The 13,606-nt window shown below is 46.9% G+C and overlaps 1 pseudogene; it reads right to left on the bottom strand.

Annotated features, from left to right (window-relative positions):
- Positions 1 to 9,244: 9,244 nt before the first annotated feature.
- On the bottom strand, positions 9,245 to 11,698 carry LOC116464166 (phosphatidylinositol 3-kinase regulatory subunit beta-like; annotated as a pseudogene).
- Positions 11,699 to 13,606: the final 1,908 nt, after the last annotated feature.

Genomic DNA, 13,606 nt, shown 5'->3' with positions numbered 1-13,606 from the left:
GGCCAGGCACGGTGGCTCCTGCCTGTAATCCCAGCACTTTGGGAGGCCGAGGCAGGTGGATCACCTGAGGTCGGGAGTTCGAGACCAGCCTGACCAACATAGAGAAACCCTGTCTCTACTAAAAATACAAAAAAATTAGCCGGGCATGGTGGTGGGCACCTGTAGTCCCAGCTACTCGGGAGGCTGAGGGAGGAGAATGGCGTGAACCTGGGAGGAACAGCTTGCAGTGAGCGGAGATCGCGCCACCGCACTCCAGCCTGGGCGACAGAGCGAGACTCTGTCTCAAAAAAAAAACAAGCAAACAAACAAACAAACAAAACCATTCTGATGACTTCTGGATTGTTGTTTTTATCTTAAATTATCCTCCCCCTTGAAGGCAATTGATCTTTTTTCCTCTGGTTGGTTATGAGATTTTCTCCTTTTGGTTTTTAGCAGTTGTTACTTAATATTACTTGCTTTGGTTTTCTCTATATTTATCCTGTAGTATTTTGGTGGGGGTTGATTCTGAGGTATGATATCCTTGTCAGTTTAAAAATTCTCAGCGTTGGCCTGGTGTGGTGGCTCACGCCTGTAATCCCAGCACTTTGGGAGGCCGAGGTGGGCAGATCACCAGGTCAAGAGATTGAGGGTGAAACCCTGTTTCTACTATAAAGTACAAAAGTTAGCTGGGTGTGGTGGCGCACACCTGTAGTCCCAGCTACTCAGGAGGCTGAGGCAGGAGAGTTGCTTGAACCCAGGAGGCAGAGGTTGCAGTGAGCCGAGATCGCGCCGCTGCACTCCAGCCCAGCAACAGAGCGAGACTCCATCTAAAAAAAAAAAAAAACAAATTCTCTGCCTTTTTTTTTTCATCAAATATTCTCTACTTTCCTTTTGGTACTGCAGTTACACCTATTAGAGCTCTCAGTTCTCTAAAAGAACACAAAATGTGTGTACTGTTTCTATATGAAATATATATATTACATATATAAATAGATATTTATATATAAATATATATTCATAAATATATATATTCATATATAAATATATATGTAATATATAAATATATATATTACATATATATATACACACACACACACACACACACGTAGAGAGAGAGAGAGATAGGGTCTTATTCTGTCACCCAGGCTGGAGTGCAGTGACAAATTAGATTCGTTTATCCACCACCAAAGTCAAACTACAGAATAGCTGAATTACCCTGAAGATCTCTCCTGTTGCCCTTTTTATAGCCACAGCTACCTCCATCCTGGCCCTGTCATTCCCCAATCCCAGCCAACCCCTACTCCTCCCTAAATTAACCAGCAACCTACTAATCTGTTTCTGTCCTTTCAAGAATACTACAGAACAGGAATCATATAACATTAACCTCTTCGGGTTAGCTTTTTTCACTCAGTACAATTCCCTGGTGATTCATACAGGTTGTATATGTATCAACAGTTCATTCCTTTTTGTTATTAAGTCCACGGTATAGATATACCACATTTTTTTTTTTTTTGAGATGGAGTTTCACTTTTGTTACCCAGGCTGGAGGGCAATGGCATGATCTCGGCTCACTGCAATCTCTGCCTCCTGTGTTCAAGTGATTCTCCTGCCTCAGACTCCTGAGTAGCTGGGATTACAGGCATGCGCCACCACGCCTGGCTAATTTTGTATTTTTAGTAGAGACGGGGTTTCTCCATGTTGGTTAGGCTGGTCTCAAACTCCGGACCTCCGGTGATCCACCCACCTCAGCCGCCCAGAGTGCTGGGATTACAGACGTGAGCCACCGTGCCTGGCTGTATATATCACAGTTTAACCGTTCACCTGTTGAAGGACATCTGGGTTAATTTCCAATTTTGGGCTATGAAAAATAAAACTGCTGTGAACATGCCATTTTATATTTCCACTAGCCACTGTATGCATGATCCAGTTTCTCTCTATCCTTGCCATCACTTGGTGTTAGCACTGGTTTTTTTCTTTTTTTTTTTTTTTTGGTCATTCTGATGGGTATATAGTGATTTTTTGTGTGTGTTATTTATTTGCATGAAAATCTTTTCATGGGTGTATTTTCTGCCTGTATATTCTCTTCATTGAAATAATCCTTCATGTCTTAGAATTGTAGTGGAAGAATGGTAACTTTTTTTTCTTGAACCCCCGTAGGTTCTTAGTTGGAGTGAACCCCTGTAGCAAGAGATAGATTAAGAAGAGAAAAGCAAGTTTATTAACAAGTATATTTCATGTATACATGGGGGACACCCAGAGAATGAGTGTTTCACAAAGAGGTGGCTTTGAATTCCAGCTTATATAGCATCTTCATCCAAGAACAGGAAGTTTTTAGAGAAGTGTTAAGGGAAAGGGGCTTGGAATCTCTAGGGCTGGCAACTTGGGGGAAAGCAAATAAATGACTGATACAGGCTAGTTTGTGAAGCTAGTTAATGTAGATTCCCCTGGTACCATCTCTAGGACCATCTATCTAAAGTCTTAAGAACTCTTGCCTAGCCCTAGGCAAAGATTTTCTCTTTTTTTTTTTTTTGTCTAAAAATTATATAGTTTTATATGTTATATTTAAGTACTTCATCTATTTAGAGTTAATTTTTGTATAAGGTATAATGTTTAGATTGAGGCTCAGTTTTTGCCTGTGGGTGTACAATTGCATGCAGCACCATTTGTTAAAAATTTTTTTCAAGAAATTTGTGAAAATTTTACTGAACTGCTTTTGTACCTTTGTCAGAAATCACTTAAGTATATTTGTGTGGGCCTATTTCTGGGTTATCTTCTGTGTTCCGTTGGTGTATGTGTCTGTGCCTCTGCTAATACCACGCTATCTTGATGACTGTGACCATATAGTAAGGTTTAATATTGAACACAGTGTGATTCGTTTTACTTTATTCTTCTTCATAGTTGCTTTAGCTATTCTTAGCACCTGTGCCTTTTATATAAGTTTTAGAATAAGCTTCTCTGTGCTTATAAAAATCCTCATTGGGTTTTGATAGGAATTTCATTAAGATACCGATTTTAAGGGTAAGATTTTTTTTTGACTGACTGCTGTTTTTTTCAGCAAATATCTTTCCTTTCCCTGAAGTTATCATTTTTTTATCTTTCTTAATCTAGTCATTCATTCATTTAGCAACTATTTATGACTGTTCTGTATTACTAAATCTTGTTGAATTGCAAATGCTGTTCAAAGAGAGTTGGTATAGTTTAAATTGCTCACTTGTAATGTGACGGCTGTTTAGTATACAAGGAGCTTTAGGCTCCCTTAGCTGGGCATTTAGGGTAGAGGAAAACAAGCCTGAAGTGCTTTGTTAGCCATTTTTTTTTTTTTTTTTTTTAGACAGAGTCTCTCACTCTGTGGCCCAGGCTAGAGTGCAGTGGTGTGATCTCAGCTCATTGCAACCTCTGCCCCCCGGGTTCAAGCAATTCTCTTGCCTCAGCCTCCCAAGTAGCTGGGATTACAGGCACCTGCCACTGCGCCTGACTAATTTTTGTATTTTTAGTAGAGATGGGGTTTCACCATCTTGGCCAGGCTGGTCTTGAACTCCTGACCTTGTGATCCACATGCCTTGGCCTTCCAAAGTATTGGGATTACAGGCGTGAACCACTGCGTCCGCCCCCCTGAACTTCTTTATATTTATTTTTATTTCTCTTTTGTACTATCTTCCATGTTCATTCTATTTCTAAAACATCTTTAAGGGTTCTTTGAAAAAAAATTTTTTTTTGAGACAGAGTCTCATTCTGTTGCCCGGGCTGGAGTGCAGTGGTGTGATCTCGGTTCGCTGCAAGCTCTGCCTCCCGGGTTCATGCCATTCTTCTGCCTCAGACTCCCGAGTAGCTGGGACTACAGGCACCCTCCACCAAGCTCGTCTAATTTTTTTTGTATTTTTAGTAGAAACGGGGTTTCACCTTGTTAGCCAGGCTGGCCTTGAACTCCTGACTTCAGGTGATCCACCCGCCTTGGCCTCCCAAAGTGGTGGGATTACAAGGCGTGAGCCACTGTGCCTGGCCGTTTCTTTGAAATATTAAAAAATTTTTTTCACCATTTGTGAAAATTTTACAATTTAACCATGTTTTATTTCTTTCCTTTTTTTTTTTTTTTTTTCTTTAGAGACAGGACCTCACTCTGTTACCCAGGCTGGAATACAGTGGTGTAGTAGTCAGTAGTCATAGCCCACTGCAGCCTCAAATCCTGTGCTCAGGTGATCTGCCTTAGTCTTTCAAAGTGCTGGGATTATAGGTGTGAGCCACCATGTCTGGCCTGTTGTTAATTTCTTACTGCTCTTTCTTTCTCCCTGAAGGCTTATGGCAGTGTGTTCTAGGTTTATGGAAGGAATAGTTTTAAAAATCTGTTTGAAGATATTATAATTAATTTTTCATTTCTATTTCTTACATTGATTTGGTTTCTTAGCATTCATTTCTAGCCATCTTGGTGAGTATGCTTTATGTCGTTGCTTTTCCTCAAATATCTAGTAAATCTTTATTTTCCATTCATATTTAAAAGTGAAGAACTAGTTGGATCAGCACAGGTAGCTAATGTGAATTCACTCAGCTGTTGAGAAATGTGTCCTCTATTACTGTCTCCCACAATGGAAAGGCCAATTCAAGGATTGTAGATGAATTGGTAAGGAAACATAATAGGTAAGAAATCTAGCAGGTTTCCTGCCAGAACCCAGAACATCTCCAAGCTGGTGGCTGTGCTTGAAATGGACTTCATGCCTCTGACTTCTGTTTGATCTTACCATTCTGTATCTTTAAGAAATTACTCAAAATGTTTCTTCTGCTGACGGGCTCCTTCCCAGGAGTATTCTTTTTTTTTTTTTTTTTTTTTTTTTTTGAGATGGAGTCTGTCTGGCTTTGTCACCCAGGCTGGAGTGCAGTGGTGTGATCTCGGCTCACTGCAACCTCTGCTTCCCGGGTTCAAGCGATTCTCCTGCCTCAGCCTCCCGAGTAGCTGGGATTACAAGCACTGGCCACCATGAATGGCTAATTTTTGTGTTTTTAATAGAGATGGGGTTTCCCCATGTTGCCAGGCTGGTCTCGAACTCCTGAGCTCAGGCAATCTGTCCATCTCAGCCTCTCGAAGTGCTCAGATTATAGGCATGAGCCACTGTGCCTGGCTGTATTCTTTTTTTTTTTCTTTCGAGAGGGAGTCTCGTTCTGTTGCCCAGGCTGGATGTAGTGCAGTGGTGTGATGTTGACTCACTGCAACTTCCTCCTCCCGGGTTCAAGCGATTCTCCTGCCTCAGCCTCCCAAGTAGCTGGGACTGCGGGTGTGTGCCACTATGCGCAGCTAATTTTTTTTTGTATTTTAGTAGAGATGGGTTTTACCATGTTGGCTAGGCTGGTCTCAAACTCCTGACCTCAGGTGATTCACCTGCCTTGGCCTCCCAAAGTGCTGGGATTGCAGGTGTGAGCCACTGCGCCCTGCCTCTTTTATGTTTCTTCACTGATACTTTTGGAGTTAGGGTAGATAAATATTTCAGACTAGAAATACCCATTCTTCTTTTAGCTTTCTATTTTGGAAAATTGCAAACTTACACAAAAGTGAGAAAATAGTATATTAACCCCCATGTACCTACCCATTCTCAGCTTCCCCAGTTATCAGCTCAGAGCTGTCTCACTTTTACTTTCACCCATTCCTGCTGAGATTATTTTGAATCAAATTCAAGATAAATTTTTTTGTAAACATATCAGTAAGTATCTCTGAAAGTTGAGGCTTTTTCTTAACTTTTAATATGAAAATTTTCAAACAAAATAAACACTTGTATAATTTTTTTTTTTTTTTTTGAGACGGAGTCTCGCTCTTTCACCCAGGCTGGAGTGCAGTGGCGCGTTCTCGGCTCACTGCAGGCTCTGCCCCCTGGGGTTCACGCCATTCTCCTGCCTCAGCCTCCCGCGTAGCTGGGACTACAGGCGCCTGCCACCTCGCCCGGCTAATTTTTTGTATTTTTAGTAGAGACAGGGTTTCACCGTGTTAGCCAGGATGGTGTCGATCTCCTGACCTTGTGATCCGCCCGCCTCGGCCTCCCAAAGTGCTGGGATTACAGGCGTGAGCCACCGCGCCCGGCCACACTTGTATAATTTTTACCTAGATTCAGCAGTTAATGTTTTTGCCGTATTTGCTTTATCTCTCCTCTGTATTTACATTTTATTCTGAAATATATTTGAAAATAAGTTACCCACATTTATAACACTTTACCCCTAAATAACTTGGTATGAATTTCTTTAGCATAAGGACATTTACTTACCTAATCACAATACAATTATCACGCTAAGAAAATGAGCAGTAATCCACACTGTTACCTAAATCCATTGTACTTTAAAGTTTCCCAAAATGAGACAGTGTTTTAAAATAAGAAATAACTAGGATATTAGTGGAGGAGGTTGTAGTGAGGAACCATATCCACAAAATATGTACGTGTATATAGTAATCTTGTGGCCGAGATGGAGCCACTGTACTCCAGCTTGGGTGACAGAGGGAGACTCTGTCTCAAAAAATAAATAAATAAATAAAATAAAAATAAAAAGTTAGCTGGGCGTGGTGGCTCACACCCAGCTACTCAGGAGGCTGAGGTGGGAGGATGAGTTGATCTCAGGAAGTGGAGGTTGCAGTGAGATGAGATTGTGCCACTGCACTCCAGCTTGGGCCACAGAGTGAGTCCCTGTCTCAAACAACAGCAGCAACAACAACAAAACACCACAATACAGTTACCACAACAAAATTTGAAAATTTCTTAATGTATAATTGGTGTTTTCCAGTTTTTGCAGTTTTTTACATTCGTTAAATCAGGATTCAAATATGGTTGAAATGTCTTTTATCTTTAAGACTTTGTGAGTTGTATGTTTCTTCTCCATATCTTTATTTACTGCAGTGTATTTGTTGAAGATTTTCCTTGTTGTGTCACTGTGGTTATGTTTAATGTGTTGCTATGATCCCTGTATTTTCTCTAAGTAGTTCAACTTAATCCCGATTGATGCTTAGGTTTTGGTAAGAATTTATCATAGATTGTGTTGTGTACTTCCATCAGGGCCACATAACATCTCATTGTCCTCTCGGTTTGTTGTTTGTTTTTCTGAGTCAGGATCTTGCTGTGTCCCCTAGGCTGGAGTGCATTGGCTCAGTCATGGCTCACTCCAGCCTTGAATTCCTGGGCTCAAGTGATCCTCCTGCCTTAGCCTACTGAGTAGTTGGAACTACAGGTGCATGCCACTATACCTGTCCAATTAAAAAAATTTTTTTGTAGAGACGGGGTCCTGCTACCAGGTCTTGTTGACCAGGCTGGTCTCGAACTCCTTGGCCCAGGCAATACTCCCATTTTGGCCTCCCAAAGTGCTGGGATTGCAGGAATGAGCCACCGCACCTGGCTTCATTGTCTTTTTGTAATGTTTGAAAGTCATTGATTATTGTCTAAATTTAGTAATTCATTAAAGATTGCAAAATGGTGATATTCGAATTCTATAATTCCTCTTCTGTTACCAAACCAAACTTGGGTCCTCTCACCGTGCACACAGAAAAAGCTAAAACTGACCTTGGGATTTGCAGCAAGAGAAATGGAGGCATTTGTTGAAGGGCATCGGGCAAGGAGAATTAGGTGGTTAACGCCTAAGACCTGTGATCCCTGATGGCTTATAAGCAAAGGTTTTTAAAAGTGATGGTACATTTCAGAAAAGCAGAGGTTACAGGCAAAAATCATACATCAGTACATGAAGGTTATACATTGATTTTGCCAGCTTCCTAAGGTTTGTACCAGTTTACTTTGCCAGCAGCAGTGCATGCATGTTCTTACTCCACACATTCATCCTGAGACTTGGTATTTTATTTTTTATTTTTGCTCTTCTGTTGGGTGTGTTGTGGTACTCTTTTGTGGTTATCCTATAAGTTAAAGTCAGCATTTTTGACATATTATAATGAAATACAAACTATTCATTGTACTACCTAAACCTGTAACTTTGAAACATGTTGACTCCATTTATCCCCCTTCATTTCTAGGCTTTTCAGTCCTTCCTGCCTTTTCATAGTTCTATTTTGGGTCATTTTTTTCTTTTCATGAAAACTCCCTTTGATGTTTCTTATAATGCATATCTGTTGGTTGTTACCACTCTGTTTATGATTTTGGAAATCATAAACAGTAATCTTAAACTTTTATTTTTGCTATATATAGAATTCTACCTTTGAGTTTTTGTTTTTCCTTTCACTTTAAAGTTGTCTTTTCGTGATGTTTTGGGTTTTTACATGGCTGCTTTTAAAGTTCTGTTTTGATTTTGTTTTAGCTTTGGTTTATTCTTTTTTTTTTGACATTTGATGTTTTATATCATATCAATAACAACGTACCATACAAAACCTGCCTCCCAGCTTGTGGGGCAGGCAGTGTGGTGGCCAAGGGCAGCGTAGAAAACCAGGGCTCTTGTCCCAAAAGAGGAGAGGAAAGAGGGTTTTGCAGTCAAGGAAAAACAGAATCAAAACCCAACATGATCCAAGAGAAGCCCTGAATCTGCATCAGAGAGAGGGGCCGTGGGCAGTGTCGCAACTTGGCCACTGCGGTGGCACCAGTATGGGGAGCTGTGATTCCTAGGAGGGGTTGGGGCCAGCTCACGAGTTTATTTATTTATTTTTTGAGACGGAGGAGTCTCCCTCGGTTGCCCAGGCTGGAGTGCAGTGGCACGATCTCTGCTCACTGCAACTTCCATCTCCCAGGTTCAAGAGATTCTCGCACCTCAGCCTCCCAAGTAGCTGGGATTACAGGCCGCCACCACCACGCCTGGCTAATTTTTGTATTTTAGTAGATACGGGGTTTTGCCATTTTGGCCAGGCTGGCCTCCAACTCCTGACCTCAAAAGATCCGCCCGTCTTGGCCTCCCAAAGTGCCGGGATTACAGGCGTGAGCCACCGTGCCTGTCCTGCGAGTTTATTTTTTCAGGGGTGGGTGAACTTCTCGCAGCGGCCCCATTGTGGGAGTAACCCGGTGGCGGGTTTCACTTCGGGGTTTGGAGGGGAAGTTGGAGTCTGTGGGGCGGGTCCCGCCCGGCCCCGAATGTCAGGGCCGAGGTTCTCAGAAGCAGCGGAGTGAAGTTCCTTCCTGCCCTGACCCCAGGTCTATGGCTTAAAAATCAGGGTGCCCCGGCTGGGGCTGCGCAGCCCAGGGGCCCTCTGTAAACATGGCAGTTGCAGCCAGAAGGGGCTTCCGGGACCCCGGGGGACCTGCGGTGGGCAGGGCAGAGGGTCAGGGTGACCAGAGCCATGGAGAGGGCAGTGCCCGGGGGACACGGAGATACGGGGTGGGGGAGGCAGGACCCCCAACATGGAGAGAGACGGGGGCCAAGAAAGAGAGAGAAAAGGAGACAGAAGGAGATCTGGAGAATGTGGGAGGGAAGGAGAGAAGGAAAGAGAAAGAGGGTGAGAGAATCCCAGACAAGAGCCAGAGCCGGAGAAATGAGAACTCCTGGATGTGGCTGGTCTGGTCCGTGGCTCCCGCCGCCACAGCCTCCGGTGCAGATGGGCCCAGGGGTGGCTCTGCTTGGGGCGGGTCCTCGGCGCTCAGCGGGCGGCAGGCGGCGGGCCAGGCCCGGGGCGCACACTGGGTGCGCCAGGGTGACGGTGAGCGCATCATTGTGCTGCACTAGGGAGGCGTGCTGGTAGTGCAGCACCAGCTCCTTCAGCGACCCGTACAGGTTGTAGGGCTCCGCGAAGCCGAAGCCGGTGGCTGTGCGGTAGATGACGCAGTGCTTGGTGTCGCCGTCCACTACCACGGAACAGGCGTAGCAGCCCTGCCGGCTGCTCTCGCGGATGAGGAAGGTGCCACCCGCTTGCCGCTCAGCATCTCCTCTGCCTGTGTGCAGTTGATCTTGCCGACGTACCAAGTGCGTTCCTCGTGGTGCGGGAGGTCGTCCTCGTCCTCCATCAGCGCGTACTGGTCCTCAGTCTCATTTTTAATCCCCAGCCACTCCTTGATTTTCTTCTGCCGGTTGCCTTTCTGGGTGAGCCACACGAGGTACTGGTCTCGGATCTTGGGCAGCTGCATGAGGTCCGGCTTGAGGCTGTTCATGTGCTTGTCGATCTCCTGGTTGTCCGAGGCCTGAGTCCGCAGCTGCTGCTCCAGCTTCGTGCGGCTCTCATGGATCTCGGCAATGCGGGACTTGAGACACTCAGAGTTCAGCAGGATCCTCTGCATCTCTTTCTCGTTGCCCTCACGCGGAAGCGCTCCAGGTATTCCTTGCTGCACTTCTCTTGAGTCTGGCCCTGCTCTTCAAAGATCTTAATAGTCTCATTGAAGGCCTCAATTGCGGTAGGCGTCATCTGCAGCTCCTGGAGGAGGGGGCGCAGCTCAGCTCCTCCTGGGACTCCCCAAAAGGCCCTGCGAAGTCCGTGTGTACTCTTCATAGAGCTGGTCATACTCGCGGCTCTTGTCCTGGTACTGCTGGTGATAGACCTTGAGCTGGGCACCCACCGCCTCCACGCTATCCTCCTTGACAATCTGGTCCTGCTGGTATTTGGACACAGGGTAGAGGAGCCGTGTGTCCAGCTTGGCTTGTACTGGGCCAGCGACTCGTGGCGGTAGTGATTGATGAGGTCCACAATGGAGCAGAAGATGAGTGGCTCTGAGAAGCCATAGTGCCCCTCTCGGTGGAAGACCTGGATCAGCTTATTGTTCCCGCCTTTCCTGAGGGTCAGCGTGTACTCGCCCTGGATCTTGCTAGAAGCATCTCGGACTAGGAAGATGCCATTGGGAGTGTCCCGGAGTTTCTCGTTTACCTCCTCCCCTGAAATATCCCCCCAGTACCACTCAGCATCCTTCAGGGAGGGTGGGCTTCCTCCATTGGCCAGGCCTGTGGGGGCCGGCTTTGCCTTGGGGGGTTTAGGCGGCAGCGCTGGGGGCGCAACCTCCTGCTCTTCCAAGTGTTCCTGAAGCAGCTTCTCCACCAGCAGCGCCGGGAAGTCAGGGCTGGGCTCGCTCCCGTCGGGAGCGCCCCCTGGCGGCGGCGAGGACCGCGGCGGCGCGCGCAGCAGCAGCAGCGGCCAGAAGGTGGCGCCCAGGGCCAGGTCGCGGCGGGCCGCTCGGCCCAGGTGCTGGAGCAGGAAGCGCAGCGTGAGTGCGCGGTGCAGCGGCAGCATCGGTGGCTCCAGTGCAGGTCCCGGCGCGCCTCGGCTGAGGCCTCGGGGGTCACGAGTGGCGCGGGCAGTACCAGCAGGAAGCTCTTAATGCCGTCAGCCAGGGCTGCCACGTCCCACTGATCTACGTCGCTCAGGGACCAGTCTGTACGCGGTGTGGGCAGCTCCGGCCGGTAGTGAGATTCGCTGTCCAGCCCTGTCTTTTCAATGGCCTCCACAAGCTTCACCAGAAGAGGGGGAGCCACATCAGGTGGGGAGAACTGCTCGGGCAAGTCGGGGAGTGTGAGGCCTGGCTCAGGGGCCCCATCACGGGGCCTGGTGGGCAGTGGGCGGGGGCCCCATGGGCGAGGGCCGGGCCAGGGCCACGGGCCCCAGGAACTCCACGTAGGTGTCAGGGAAGTCACCTCGCTGCCGTGTGCGCTTGTTGAGGCCGGGCATCCAGCCCACGCTCTGTGGACAGCGCTCACCACCCTCGGCCACGCCCAGTGCCTGCAAGGCCGCCCGGCTCACTACCAGCACGTCGCAGGGCAGCAGCTCCAGGTCCCCCGGCCGCTCCCGGCAGAACGGGTACAGAGCGCGGTACTGGAAGCCCTCAGGGCCCGCCATGGCCGCGTGGGTGGGGTGGGGTCTGGATGGTTAGGTGGCTGCTTGGAGCCCCACTGGCCCCATTGGCTGGAGCAGGGCTGGGAGGGTCCGCTGGGTTGGCTTGGGGTGCTGGGACCTCTATCTCCAGCCGTCACAGGCGACCACGGGGGCCGCTTATTCCTCGCTTCAAATTATTCCATGAACCATACAAGGGCCACTCGTCGCTGGGTCCACCACTCATCAACTGGTGGGAGGGAGTTGGTGGCGTGGTGTCTGGTCACTGGGCCATTGAGTCCTCCATCAGCAGGTGAGGCTGGGGCAGGCCACTCACGCCCTCACACGGAGGGCCATGGGCGCCCAAGGCTGGCAGCTCTGCTGGCTGCACCAGACGAGGGAGCCAAGGGTGCAGGCTGCCACCATGCTCGGCCAGCCGAGGACGCCGACCTGGTCGTGGCCGCCACTGCTGCCGCAGCCGCCGTCACACCAAGCCGAGCCCGCCCCGTGGCTCCACTGCGGCCACCTTCGCCACAGCCGCGAGATCCCCGTCTCCGCCGCCGCCTTGGTTCCCAGCGGCCTCAGCTTTGGTTTATTCTTAAGATCCACTGAACTCTGTGAATGTGACTTAATTTTTTGCGTGAGCTTTTTTTTTTTTTAATCCATTCTGCCAATCTCTGCCTTTTTGTTGGAAGAATTTAACCTATTTCAAATTAAAGTTGGCCGGGCATGGTGGCTCTTGCCCATAATCCCAGCACTTTGGAAGGCTAAGGCAGGTGAATCGCTTGAGTCCAGGAGTTCGAGACCAGCCTGACATGGCAAATCCGTCTCTACAAAAAATACAAAAATTAGCCCAGTGTGGTGGCACGCGCCTGGAGTCCCAGCTCCTCAGGAAGTTCAGGTGGAAGGATCGCTTGAGCCAGCCCCCCCGGGAGGCAGAGGTTGCAGTGAGCCTAGTTGGAGCCATTGAACTCCAGCCTGAGCCACAGAGTGAGACCCCATCTCCAAAAAAAACAAGAAAGAGAGAGAAGGAGGGAAGGAGAAGGAAGGAAAGGGGAAAGGGGGAAGGAAAAGGGGAGGGGAAGAAAGAAGGAAGGGGAAGGGAAGAAGGAAGGGGGGAGGGAAGGAGAAGGGGAGTGAAAGGGAAGGGGAGAGGGAAGGGAAGGGTAAAGGAAAGGAAGAAAAGAGTTAAAGTTTCTAGCAAGGAAGGACTGACTTCTGCCAGTTGCTATTTTTTTCTTGCTAATTTTTTGTTCATTTCTTTCACTGCTCTATTTAGCTGATTTTTTGTAGCATATTTTGATTTACTTCTCATTTCCTTTCCGGTATATTTTAAGATATTTTGTTGGTGTTTACCACGGAGATTAACAATGAACATTCCACATTTATAACAATCTAGTTTAAATACCAGTTTTGTCTCAGTATCATACAAAAACTCTGCTCCTATACAGCTGCCTTCTCCCTATGTTGTTGTTGCTACAGATTATATCCTTATACATTGTGTGCTGAATAACATAGATTTATAATTATTGTGTATGCATTTTCCTAAACTCCTTTAGGAAATAAAGATTGGAGTTACAAACTACAAATTGGAGTTACAAACTACAAAATGCTGGCTTTTGTACTTACATTTTTTTTTTTTACTAGAGCTCTTTATTCATACAGCTTTGAGTTATGAAGATCTTTTCATTTCAACCTTCCATTTAGTATTTTCTGTAGGGCAGGGTTTATGATAATGAGTTCTCTTGGCTTTTATCTGGAATGTTTTACTTTTTCTTTCATTTTTGAAGGATCAATTTGCCAGGTTTACAATTCCTGGCTGGCAGGATTTTTATTTTTGTTTTTTCCCCTCAACACTTTAAAGATGCTGTCCCACTGCCTTCTGGTCTCTGTGGTGTCTGACCTCTGTGGTTGTTACTTGGCTTTTGATAGTTTGATAATAATGTA

The sequence above is a fragment of the Hylobates moloch genome, unplaced genomic scaffold, assembly GCF_009828535.3.
Source record: "Hylobates moloch isolate HMO894 unplaced genomic scaffold, HMol_V3 SCAFFOLD_245, whole genome shotgun sequence".
Taxonomy (NCBI): Eukaryota; Metazoa; Chordata; class Mammalia; order Primates; family Hylobatidae; genus Hylobates; species Hylobates moloch.
This window is presented reverse-complemented; position numbering and strand designations above follow the sequence as displayed.